Consider the following 13130-nt stretch of genomic DNA (forward strand, 5'->3'; position numbering starts at 1 on the left):
AGGACTTCTATTTGGATAGTATGTATCCAACATATTTGTCTTCAAAATATCTGTACTGTTCGGTTCTTTCTCCGCCAAATATTCAATTTCTTGAACAGATTTCAAAACTCAGTTTCGTGTTGCAGCAAGACCTAGACTCACCCAAATGATTGTTCTTGATTTGGCATAGAGACTTGCTGATGATAACCGATCAGAACATTCATATGCTCCAATTTCTCGATGCGACAACATCTTCAGACTGAAACTATATAATTTTTTGCTTAGACTCTTTTCATGTGAAATGTCCTCCCACATTTCCTTCAGTTCTGTCTTTTCTTTTTGGGTGATGTAAGATGTCACATATCGAGCCACAGCAATAGAGTTGTCAGCAACGAACTGAATATCCATGTTAGCATTCCACATGGACAAAATCACTGGGTTATAATCGTTGATGTACTTAGATTCTTCATTTCTTTTCAAATTGTATATATTTTTGGGAGATTTCCTCGTCACAGTATGTCGTAGAGATGACATCAAATTATTTACTCTTCCCTTAGAAATCACTGGTCGTGGAAATGCAAAACGATATTTCGTGTAGTACTTTTCCTTGTTTTTAAATTTTCGACGACAGTACTTTCCACAACGATGAGATTGAAAACGTAAAACTTGTTGCCTTAAACTGTTTTCTACAGTAGATTTTGGAACAGCACATGTTGAATACTCTTCAATGAAACTCATCACTGTTTTATCTGAATCTGATCCAAATTTGGGTGCATCTTTAATCCACAACAACATATGTATATGAGGAGCACCTCTCGCTTGATATTCCTTCCTCCAAAAGAAATCCAAAACCTCTCCAAGGGGAGGATTTTTTTTGTTGGTAATAAAAGACATCATAGCTTCAAATCTATGATTAAAATATCTGCAAACATTCACTGGATCCAAAGAACACAGTTCTCCAGGTGTTTTCAATTCTATATTTGGTATGTTTCTATTTGCCTCTCGTAGAAATTCAAGTAAGTCGTCCCATGCATACTCAGCACAGCTAAGAGTGAGGAACCATGTAGGAGTTCCTAAGTTTCTTAGCATACATTTCAATTCTCCATGACGACGGAACCAATACTCATTGGTTCCACGTTGACATGCCATGAGATTGATTAGCTGAGATTCTAAAATACTATCTTGCAGATTAACTTTCTCCATAAAGTCCCTTGCAGAAACATTTTGCAAATGAGCTCCACTTTTTAATATATGATTAACTGCATAAGAAATCCCAGACAAATCACTTTCAAACAGTAGATGAAACAAATATGGAATGCATTGACGAAACCTTGGATCTTCAGCATATAATCTTAGAGTCCGGTATTCAGCTGCAGGAATTTGAACTGGTCGATCATCATATCGTCCACCACGACCTGTTGGAAATAATTGTGGAAAACAACAAGCTTCCAATCTTTCTTCCCATACACTAATGGGACTTCCTTTTGCTGCTTTCATTTGAAACAAGTCAATTGCATTTCCCATTACTTCTTTGGAATGCAAAGGATGAACAGTATAATGTTCACATATTTCTTCACTTCTAGACACATCAACTTTTTCAATTTGACCAACTGAACAATCACTGTCTTCTTCTGTAGCTGTTTCCTCTGCTCCAACACTTACATCTTTGTAGTACTCATTGTTTTTGACCAAATACAACGTTGCCTTTTTGACTTTTCTAACATCCACTAAATCTTGCTAGATTTTCTTACTCTTTGTCAGAACCCCATTAACTAGAATAACTAGAGGATCCTCTTCTACTCTTTCTACACCAAATGTATCAATATTTTTCTTTACATCTAGAGGCAAATAAACAACTCTTCCCTTTAATCCTCTCTGTAAATCTGATGGAGGCAATTTCCCTGTCTTAGGCTCCATGCGTATATTAGCCTGAAAAGGATGGACACATTGAATCAAAATATATTCATAAGTATTTAGATCCATCAATTCAGAAGGAATATCTATCAACTGAAGATTATTATGAACTGCTCTAGCAGGCATTCTATTTTCATTTAATTTTTTTAAACAAATACGCTGATCAAAACTCAAATCAAAAGAATTCTCCACCAACAAATAACTTACAAATTCCTTCCATTCACTATTATTTTCCAATTCACTTTTTGCATATAAATCAACTAATCTAGTCTGAATCTTATAATGAGTCAGTCGACAACACACACAAGTTAAACTAGGCCTTTCACTTGATTTCACCTTAAACTTGGTAATTTCCTCATCAAACTTTTCTGTACTTGAAATTTGTCCATTATCTTCCACATTACCATCCATTACTATATCTATTTCTACACTGTCCTCTTTGTTCCCAAAATAACAAAACTCAATTTCTTCACAAATAGTCTTCACATCCACTTCAGATCCATGCAAAAGAGCACTGTTTAACTGTTTAAGCTTAAGTGCTGGACTTTTTGCATAATACAACTTTCTCACTAATTTCCTCACCTTATTATGATGCACTGCTAACATCCTAAAATGATGAAAAACACTCTGACATACTTTTCTAGAAAGACAAGCTAGTGAATGCCCATGCAAACCTGTGCTTTCTCTCACTCTGCAAGGATCTAACTCTTGCAAGATCTTCATTTTTTGTTTGAGACTTTTCTTACTATATGTACGTAAGAAATTTCGAAGCAAATTGATTGAATCCTGTCGCACACTACAAATACTACTGCACTTCCATGTGTACACTGGACCCTTAGTACGTCTCCCTAAAGCTTCATCAGCTAACACCTCTTCTGCATCTCTAGATACAAGTTTCTCTTTTTCCATCACACAACCATCTTTCACCTCATATGCTCGACCACTGATGTCAACTGCATGCACCAAATCATTTTCCTGAAAGTAACTCTCCTCATTGAAAAACGGCTCAGAACTTGAACTATGCATCCATTCACCAGAAAATACTTCACAAAAATTACTCCGATTAATAATTCTTTTCCATCTACTGTTTGATTTGAAAACATCAATTGCCTTATTAAGTATCCTAATTCTATTGATTACTAAAATAAATAATTTTTTCTTAACTTCAAAAGCCTGATCAACAATCTTTTCTACACTTTTCTTTTTCTTGTAAAAAGCAGCTCTCAGTTTACTTTTCTTATCATTTTTTAGCAAATTTAAAACTACTCTATTGCGAAACATTCGCCTACGAATGTCCTTAAATTGATTTACCCTTCTATTGCTATCCATTCTCTTCTCTCCTGCTCCAATCGAGACATTTTTTGTGGGCCTCTCCTTCCTTTTTAGATTTGCTGACTTTTTCTGAATATTCACATTAGCAATATCATTTCTTTTTCTACGACATATGTTGCGAAGAAAAGACTTAATTGGCTTACCAGAAGCTTTTCTGGTGTTTTTTAAAGTAGTTGTTGTAGAGGATTCCATAAATTCTGTTGTTGATGTTCTCCTTTTACGTATGGTATTTTTGATAATTCTTTGCCTTGAAGGCATTTTTGCTTGCTTTTCAGAAGTTGATTTGAATCTGTTGTTCTGAAAAAAAAATCACATGAAAGACCACTAATAGCAAACAACAAAGTAATGTCAAAAAGCAAACAATATAAACAATAAATTGCAACATATTTAAGTTTATACAACAGCAACTCAGGGCCTTATTTAAGAAGGCCTTGCACCACAAGTGCGTCACTTATTTCCCATGTATAAAGTGATGCACCAGTTGCACAAGGCAATCATAAATAAGGGCCAAATGAAAATACCAATCATTTGCCCCCAAAATCGTTTTTTGAATAACATTTAAAAAACACTGCGCAGAACCTATGTACAAGCACAGAATATCACTTTTGAAACGTGACTGTTTCCCCAAATACAAATCCTCTATCTTTCAAATGTTGATATCAAGCATTATCAAACATCCAAAAACAAATCAACAGCAAACAAAGTCAGGGCCTTATTTATGAAGGCCTTGCGCCACCAGTGCGTCACTTATTACCCATGTTTAAAGTGATGCATCAGCTGCACAAGGCAATCATAAAAAAGGGCCAAATGCAAATACCAATCAATTGCACCCAAAAATCGTTTTTTGAATAACATTTAAGAAACACTGCGCAGAACCTATGTACAACCACTCAATATCAGCAAACAATGTCAGGGCCTTATTTATGAAGGCCTTGCGCCACAAGAGTGTCACTTATTTCACATGTATAAAGTGATGCACCAGTTGCATAAGGCAATCATAAATAAGGGCCAAATGAAAATACCATTCATTTGCACCCAAAATCGTTTTTTGAAAAACATTTAAAAAACACTGCGCAAAACCTATGTACAAGCACAGAATATCACTTTTGAAACGTGACTGTTTCCCCAAATACAAATCCTCTATCTTTCAAATGTTGATATCAAGCATTATCAAAAATCCAAAATCAAATCAACAGCAAACAAAGTCAGGGCCTTATTTATGAAGGCCTTGCGCCACCAGTGCGTCACTTATTACCCATGTTTAAAGTGATGCATCAGCTGCACAAGGCAATCATAAAAAAGGGCCAAATGCAAATACCAATCAATTGCACCCAAAAATCGTTTTTTGAATAACATTTAAGAAACACTGCGCAGAACCTATGTACAACCACTCAATATCAGCAAACAATGTCAGGGCCTTATTTATGAAGGCCTTGCGCCACAAGAGTGTCACTTATTTCACATGTATAAAATGATGCACCAGTTGCATAAGGCAATCATAAATAAGGGCCAAATGAAAATACCATTCATTTGCACCCAAAATCGTTTTTTGAAAAACATTTAAAAAACACTGCGCAGAACCTATGTACAAGCACAGAATATCACTTTTGAAATGTGACTTTTTCCCCAAATACAAATCCTCTATCTTTCAAATGTTGATATCAAGCATTATCAAAAATCCAAAATCAAATCCACAGCAACCAAAGTCAGGGCCTTATTTATGAAGGCCTTGCGCCACCAGTGCATCACTTATTACCCATGTTTAAAGTGATGCATCAGCTGCACAAGGCAATCATAAAAAAGGGCCAAATGCAAATACAAATCAATTGCACCCAAAAATCGTTTTTTGAATAACATTTAAGAAACACTGCGCAGAACCTAGGTACAACCACTCAATATCAGCAAACAAAGTCAGGGCCTTATTTATGAAGGCCTTGCGCCACAAGAGTGTCACTTATTTCACATGTATAAAGTGATGCACCAGTTGCATAAGGCAATCATAAATAAGGGCCAAATGAAAATACCATTCATTTGCACCCAAAATCGTTTTTTGAAAAACATTTAAAAAACACTGCGCAGAACCTATGTACAAGCACAGAATATCACTTTTGAAACGTGACTGTTTCCCCAAATACAAATCCTCTATCTTTCAAATGTTGATATCAAGCATTATCAAAAATCCAAAATCAAATCAACAGCAAACAAAGTCAGGGCCTTATTTATGAAGGCCTTGCGCCACCAGTGCATCACTTATTACCCATGTTTAAAGTGATGCATCAGCTGCACAAGGCAATCATAAAAAAGGGCCAAATGCAAATACCAATCAATTGCACCCAAAAATCGTTTTTTGAATAACATTTAAGAAACACTGCGCAGAACCTATGTACAACCACTCAATATCAGCAAACAAAGTCAGGCCCTTGTTTATGAAGGCCTTGCGCCACAAGAGTGTCACTTATTTTCCATGTATAAAGTCATGCACCAGTTGCATAAGGCAATCATAAATAAGGGCCAAATGAAAATACTATTCATTTGCACCCAAAATCGTTTTTTGAAAAACATTTAAAAAACACTGCGCAGAACCTATGTACAAGCACAGAATATCACTTTTGAAGAGTGACTGTTTCCCCAAATACAAATCCTCTATCTTTTAAATGTTGATATCAAGCATTATCAAAAATCCAAAAACAAATCAACAGCAAACAAAGTCAGGGCCTTATTTATGAAGGCCTTGCGCCACCAGTGCGTCACTTATTACCCATGTTTAAAGTGATGCATCAGCTGCACAAGGCAATCATAAAACAGGGCCAAATGCAAATACCAATCAATTTCACCCAAAAATCGATTTTTGAATAACATATAAGAAACACTGCGCAGAACCTATGTACAACCACTCAATATCAGCAAACAAAGTCAGGGCCTTATTTATGAAGGCCTTGCGCCACAAGAGTGTCACTTATTTTACATGTATAAAGTGATGCACCAGTTGCATAAGGCAATCATAAATAAGGGCCAAATGAAAATACCATTCATTTGCACCTAAAATTGTTTTTTGAATAACATTTAAAAAACACTGCGCAGAACCTATGTACAAGCACAGAATATCACTTTTGAAACGTGACTGTTTCCCCAAATACAAATCCTCTATCTTTCAAATGTTGATATCAAGCATTATCAAAAATCCAAAATCAAATCAACAGCAAACAAAGTCAGGGCCTTATTTATGAAGGCCTTGCGCCACCAGTGCGTCACTTATTACCCATGTTTAAAGTGATGCATCAGCTGCACAAGGCAATCATAAAAAAGGGCCAAATGCAAATACAAACCAATTGCACCCAAAAATCGATTTTTGAATAACATATAAGAAACACTGCGCAGAACCTATGTACAACCACTCAATATCAGCAAACAATGTCAGGGCCTTATTTATGAAGGCCTTGCGCCACAAGAGTGTCACTTATTTCACATGTATAAAATGATGCACCAGTTGCATAAGGCAATCATAAATAAGGGCCAAATGAAAATACCATTCATTTGCACCCAAAATCGTTTTTTGAAAAACATTTAAAAAACACTGCGCAGAACCTATGTACAAGCACAGAATATCACTTTTGAAATGTGACTTTTTCCCCAAATACAAATCCTCTATCTTTCAAATGTTGATATCAAGCATTATCAAAAATCCAAAATCAAATCCACACAAACCAAAGTCAGGGCCTTATTTATGAAGGCCTTGCGCCACCAGTGCGTCACTTATTACCCATGTTTAAAGTGATGCATCAGCTGCACAAGGCAATCATAAAAAAGGGCCAAATGCAAATACAAATCAATTGCACCCAAAAGTCGTTTTTTTAATAACATTTAAGAAACACTGCGCAGAACCTAGGTACAACCACTCAATATCAGCAAACAAAGTCAGGGCCTTATTTATGAAGGCCTTGCGCCACAAGAGTGTCACTTATTTCACATGTATAAAGTGATGCACCAGTTGCATAAGGCAATCATAAATAAGGGCCAAATGAAAATACCATTCATTTGCACCCAAAATCGTTTTTTGAAAAACATTTAAAAAACACTGAGCAGAACCTATGTACAAGCACAGAATATCACTTTTGAAACGTGACTGTTTCCCCAAATACAAATCCTCTATCTTTCAAATGTTGATATCAAGCATTATCAAAAATCCAAAATCAAATCAACAGCAAACAAAGTCAGGGCCTTATTTATGAAGGCCTTGCGCCACCAGTGCATCACTTATTACCCATGTTTAAAGTGATGCATCAGCTGCACAAGGCAATCATAAAAAAGGGCCAAATGCAAATACCAATCAATTGCACCCAAAAATCGTTTTTTGAATAACATTTAAGAAACACTGCGCAGAACCTATGTACAACCACTCAATATCAGCAAACAAAGTCAGGCCCTTATTTATGAAGGCCTTGCGCCACAAGAGTGTCACTTATTTTCCATGTATAAAGTCATGCACCAGTTGCATAAGGCAATCATAAATAAGGGCCAAATGAAAATACTATTCATTTGCACCCAAAATCGTTTTTTGAAAAACATTTAAAAAACACTCCGCAGAACCTATGTACAAGCACAGAATATCACTTTTGAAGAGTGACTGTTTCCCCAAATACAAATCCTCTATCTTTTAAATGTTGATATCAAGCATTATCAAAAATCCAAAAACAAATCAACAGCAAACAAAGTCAGGGCCTTATTTATGAAGGCCTTGCGCCACCAGTGCGTCACTTATTACCCATGTTTAAAGTGATGCATCAGCTGCACAAGGCAATCATAAAACAGGGCCAAATGCAAATACCAATCAATTTCACCCAAAAATCGATTTTTGAATAACATATAAGAAACACTGCGCAGAACCTATGTACAACCACTCAATATCAGCAAACAAAGTCAGGGCCTTATTTATGAAGGCCTTGCGCCACAAGAGTGTCACTTATTTCACATGTATAAAGTGATGCACCAGTTGCATAAGGCAATCATAAATAAGGGCCAAATGAAAATACCATTCATTTGCACCTAAAATTGTTTTTTGAATAACATTTAAAAAACACTGCGCAGAACCTATGTACAAGCACAGAATATCACTTTTGAAACGTGACTGTTTCCCCAAATACAAATCCTCTATCTTTCAAATGTTGATATCAAGCATTATCAAAAATCCAAAATCAAATCAACAGCAAACAAAGTCAGGGCCTTATTTATGAAGGCCTTGCGCCACCAGTGCGTCACTTATTACCCATGTTTAAAGTGATGCATCAGCTGCACAAGGCAATCATAAAAAAGGGCCAAATGCAAATACAAACCAATTGCACCCAAAAATCGATTTTTGAATAACATATAAGAAACACTGCGCAGAACCTATGTACAACCACTCAATATCAGCAAACAAAGTAAGGGCCTTATTTATGAAGGCCTTGCGCCACAAGAGTGTCACTTATTTCACATGTATAAAGTGATGCACCAGTTGCATAAGGCAATCATAAATAAGGGCCAAATGAAAATACCATTCATTTGCACCCAAAATCGTTTTTTGAAAAACATTTAAAAAACACTGAGCAGAACCTATGTACAAGCACAGAATATCACTTTTGAAACGTGACTGTTTCCCCAAATACAAATCCTCTATCATTCAAATGTTGATATCAAGCATTATCAAAAATCCAAAAACAAACCAACAGCAAACAAAGTCAGGGCCTTATTTATGAAGGCCTTGCGCCACCAGTGCATCACTTATTACCCATGTTTAAAGTGATGCATCAGCTGCACAAGGCAATCATAAAAAAGGGCCAAATGCAAATACCAATCAATTGCACCCAAAAATCGTTTTGTGAATAACATTTAAAAAACACTGCGCAGAACCTATGTACAACCACTCAATATCAGCAAACAAAGTCAGGGCCTTATTTATGAAGGCCTTGCGCCACAAGAGTGTCACTTATTTCACATGTATAAAGTGATGCACCAGTTGCATAAGGCAATCATAAATAAGGGCCAAATGAAAATACCATTCATTTGCACCCAAAATCGTTTTTTGAAAAACATTTAAAAAACACTGCGCAGAACCTATGTACAAGCACAGAATATCACTTTTGAAACGTGACTGTTTCTCCAAATACAAATCCTCTATCTTTCAAATGTTGATATCAAGCATTATCAAAAATCCAAAATCAAATCAACAGCAAACAAAGTCAGGGCCTTATTTATGAAGGCCTTGCGACACCAGTGCGTCACTTATTACCCATGTTTAAAGTGATGCATCAGCTGCACAAGGCAATCATAAAAAAGGGCCAAATGCAAATACAAATCAATTGCACCCAAAAGTCGTTTTTTTAATAACATTTAAGAAACACTGCGCAGAACCTAGGTACAACCACTCAATATCAGCAAACAAAGTCAGGGCCTTATTTATGAAGGCCTTGCGCCACAAGAGTGTCACTTATTTCACATGTATAAAGTGATGCACCAGTTGCATAAGGCAATCATAAATAAGGGCCAAATGAAAATACCATTCATTTGCACCCAAAATCGTTTTTTGAAAAACATTTAAAAAACACTGAGCAGAACCTATGTACAAGCACAGAATATCACTTTTGAAACGTGACTGTTTCCCCAAATACAAATCCTCTATCTTTCAAATGTTGATATCAAGCATTATCAAAAATCCAAAATCAAATCAACAGCAAACAAAGTCAGGGCCTTATTTATGAAGGCCTTGCGCCACCAGTGCATCACTTATTACCCATGTTTAAAGTGATGCATCAGCTGCACAAGGCAATCATAAAAAAGGGCCAAATGCAAATACCAATCAATTGCACCCAAAAATCGTTTTTTGAATAACATTTAAGAAACACTGCGCAGAACCTATGTACAACCACTCAATATCAGCAAACAAAGTCAGGCCCTTATTTATGAAGGCCTTGCGCCACAAGAGTGTCACTTATTTTCCATGTATAAAGTCATGCACCAGTTGCATAAGGCAATCATAAATAAGGGCCAAATGAAAATACTATTCATTTGCACCCAAAATCGTTTTTTGAAAAACATTTAAAAAACACTCCGCAGAACCTATGTACAAGCACAGAATATCACTTTTGAAGAGTGACTGTTTCCCCAAATACAAATCCTCTATCTTTTAAATGTTGATATCAAGCATTATCAAAAATCCAAAAACAAATCAACAGCAAACAAAGTCAGGGCCTTATTTATGAAGGCCTTGCGCCACCAGTGCGTCACTTATTACCCATGTTTAAAGTGATGCATCAGCTGCACAAGGCAATCATAAAACAGGGCCAAATGCAAATACCAATCAATTTCACCCAAAAATCGATTTTTGAATAACATATAAGAAACACTGCGCAGAACCTATGTACAACCACTCAATATCAGCAAACAAAGTCAGGGCCTTATTTATGAAGGCCTTGCGCCACAAGAGTGTCACTTATTTCACATGTATAAAGTGATGCACCAGTTGCATAAGGCAATCATAAATAAGGGCCAAATGAAAATACCATTCATTTGCACCTAAAATTGTTTTTTGAATAACATTTAAAAAACACTGCGCAGAACCTATGTACAAGCACAGAATATCACTTTTGAAACGTGACTGTTTCCCCAAATACAAATCCTCTATCTTTCAAATGTTGATATCAAGCATTATCAAAAATCCAAAATCAAATCAACAGCAAACAAAGTCAGGGCCTTATTTATGAAGGCCTTGCGCCACCAGTGCGTCACTTATTACCCATGTTTAAAGTGATGCATCAGCTGCACAAGGCAATCATAAAAAAGGGCCAAATGCAAATACAAACCAATTGCACCCAAAAATCGATTTTTGAATAACATATAAGAAACACTGCGCAGAACCTATGTACAACCACTCAATATCAGCAAACAAAGTAAGGGCCTTATTTATGAAGGCCTTGCGCCACAAGAGTGTCACTTATTTCACATGTATAAAGTGATGCACCAGTTGCATAAGGCAATCATAAATAAGGGCCAAATGAAAATACCATTCATTTGCACCCAAAATCGTTTTTTGAAAAACATTTAAAAAACACTGAGCAGAACCTATGTACAAGCACAGAATATCACTTTTGAAACGTGACTGTTTCCCCAAATACAAATCCTCTATCATTCAAATGTTGATATCAAGCATTATCAAAAATCCAAAAACAAACCAACAGCAAACAAAGTCAGGGCCTTATTTATGAAGGCCTTGCGCCACCAGTGCATCACTTATTACCCATGTTTAAAGTGATGCATCAGCTGCACAAGGCAATCATAAAAAAGGGCCAAATGCAAATACCAATCAATTGCACCCAAAAATCGTTTTGTGAATAACATTTAAAAAACACTGCGCAGAACCTATGTACAACCACTCAATATCAGCAAACAAAGTCAGGGCCTTATTTATGAAGGCCTTGCGCCACAAGAGTGTCACTTATTTCACATGTATAAAGTGATGCACCAGTTGCATAAGGCAATCATAAATAAGGGCCAAATGAAAATACCATTCATTTGCACCCAAAATCGTTTTTTGAAAAACATTTAAAAAACACTGCGCAGAACCTATGTACAAGCACAGAATATCACTTTTGAAACGTGACTGTTTCTCCAAATACAAATCCTCTATCTTTCAAATGTTGATATCAAGCATTATCAAAAATCCAAAATCAAATCAACAGCAAACAAAGTCAGGGCCTTATTTATGAAGGCCTTGCGACACCAGTGCGTCACTTATTACCCATGTTTAAAGTGATGCATCAGCTGCACAAGGCAATCATAAAAAAGGGCCAAATGCAAATACAAATCAATTGCACCCAAAAATCGTTTTTTTTATAACATTTAAGAAACACTGCGCAGAACCTATGTACAACCACTCAATATCAGCAAACAAAGTCAGGGCCTTATTTATGAAGGCCTTGCGCCACAAGAGTGTCACTTATTTCACATGTATAAAGTGATGCACCAGTTGCATAAGGCAATCATAAATAAGGGCCAAATGAAAATACCATTCATTTGCACCCAAAATCGTTTTTTGAAAAACATTTAAAAAACACTGCGCAGAACCTATGTACAAGCACAGAATATCACTTTTGAAACGTGACTGTTTCCCCAAATACAAATCCTCTATCTTTCAAATGTTGATATCAAGCATTATCAAAAATCCAAAAACAAATCAACAGCAAACAAAGTCAGGGCCTTATTTATGAAGGCCTTGCGCCACCAGTGCGTCACTTATTACCCATGTTTAAAGTGATGCATCAGCTGCACAAGGCAATCATAAAAAAGGTCCAAATGCAAATACCAATCAATTGCACCAAAAAATCGTTTTGCGAATACCATTTAAGAAACACTGCGCAGAACCTATGTACAACCACTCAATATCAGCAAACAAAGTCAGGGCCTTATTTATGAAGGCCTTGCGCCACAAGAGTGTCACTTACTTCACATGTATAAAGTGATGCACCAGTTGCATAAGGCAATCATAAATAAGGGCCAAATGAAAATACCATTCATTTGCACCCAAAATCGTTTTTTGAATAACATTTTAAAAACACTGCGCAGAACCTATGTACAACCACTCAATATCAGCAAACAAAGTCAGGGCCTTATTTATGAAGGCCTTGCGCCACAAGAGTGTCACTTATTTCACATGTATAAAGTGATGCACCAGTTGCATAAGGCAATCATAAATAAGGGCCAAATGAAAATACCATTCATTTGCACCCAAAATCGTTTTTTGAATAACATTTAAAAAACACTGCGCAGAACCTATGTACAAGCACAGAATATCACTTTTGAAACGTGACTGTTTCCCCAAATACAAATCCTCTATCTTTCAAATGTTGATATCAAGCATTATCAAAAATCCAAAA

Source organism: Lissotriton vulgaris, chromosome 6, assembly GCF_964263255.1.
Source record: "Lissotriton vulgaris chromosome 6, aLisVul1.2, whole genome shotgun sequence".
Taxonomy (NCBI): Eukaryota; Metazoa; Chordata; class Amphibia; order Caudata; family Salamandridae; genus Lissotriton; species Lissotriton vulgaris.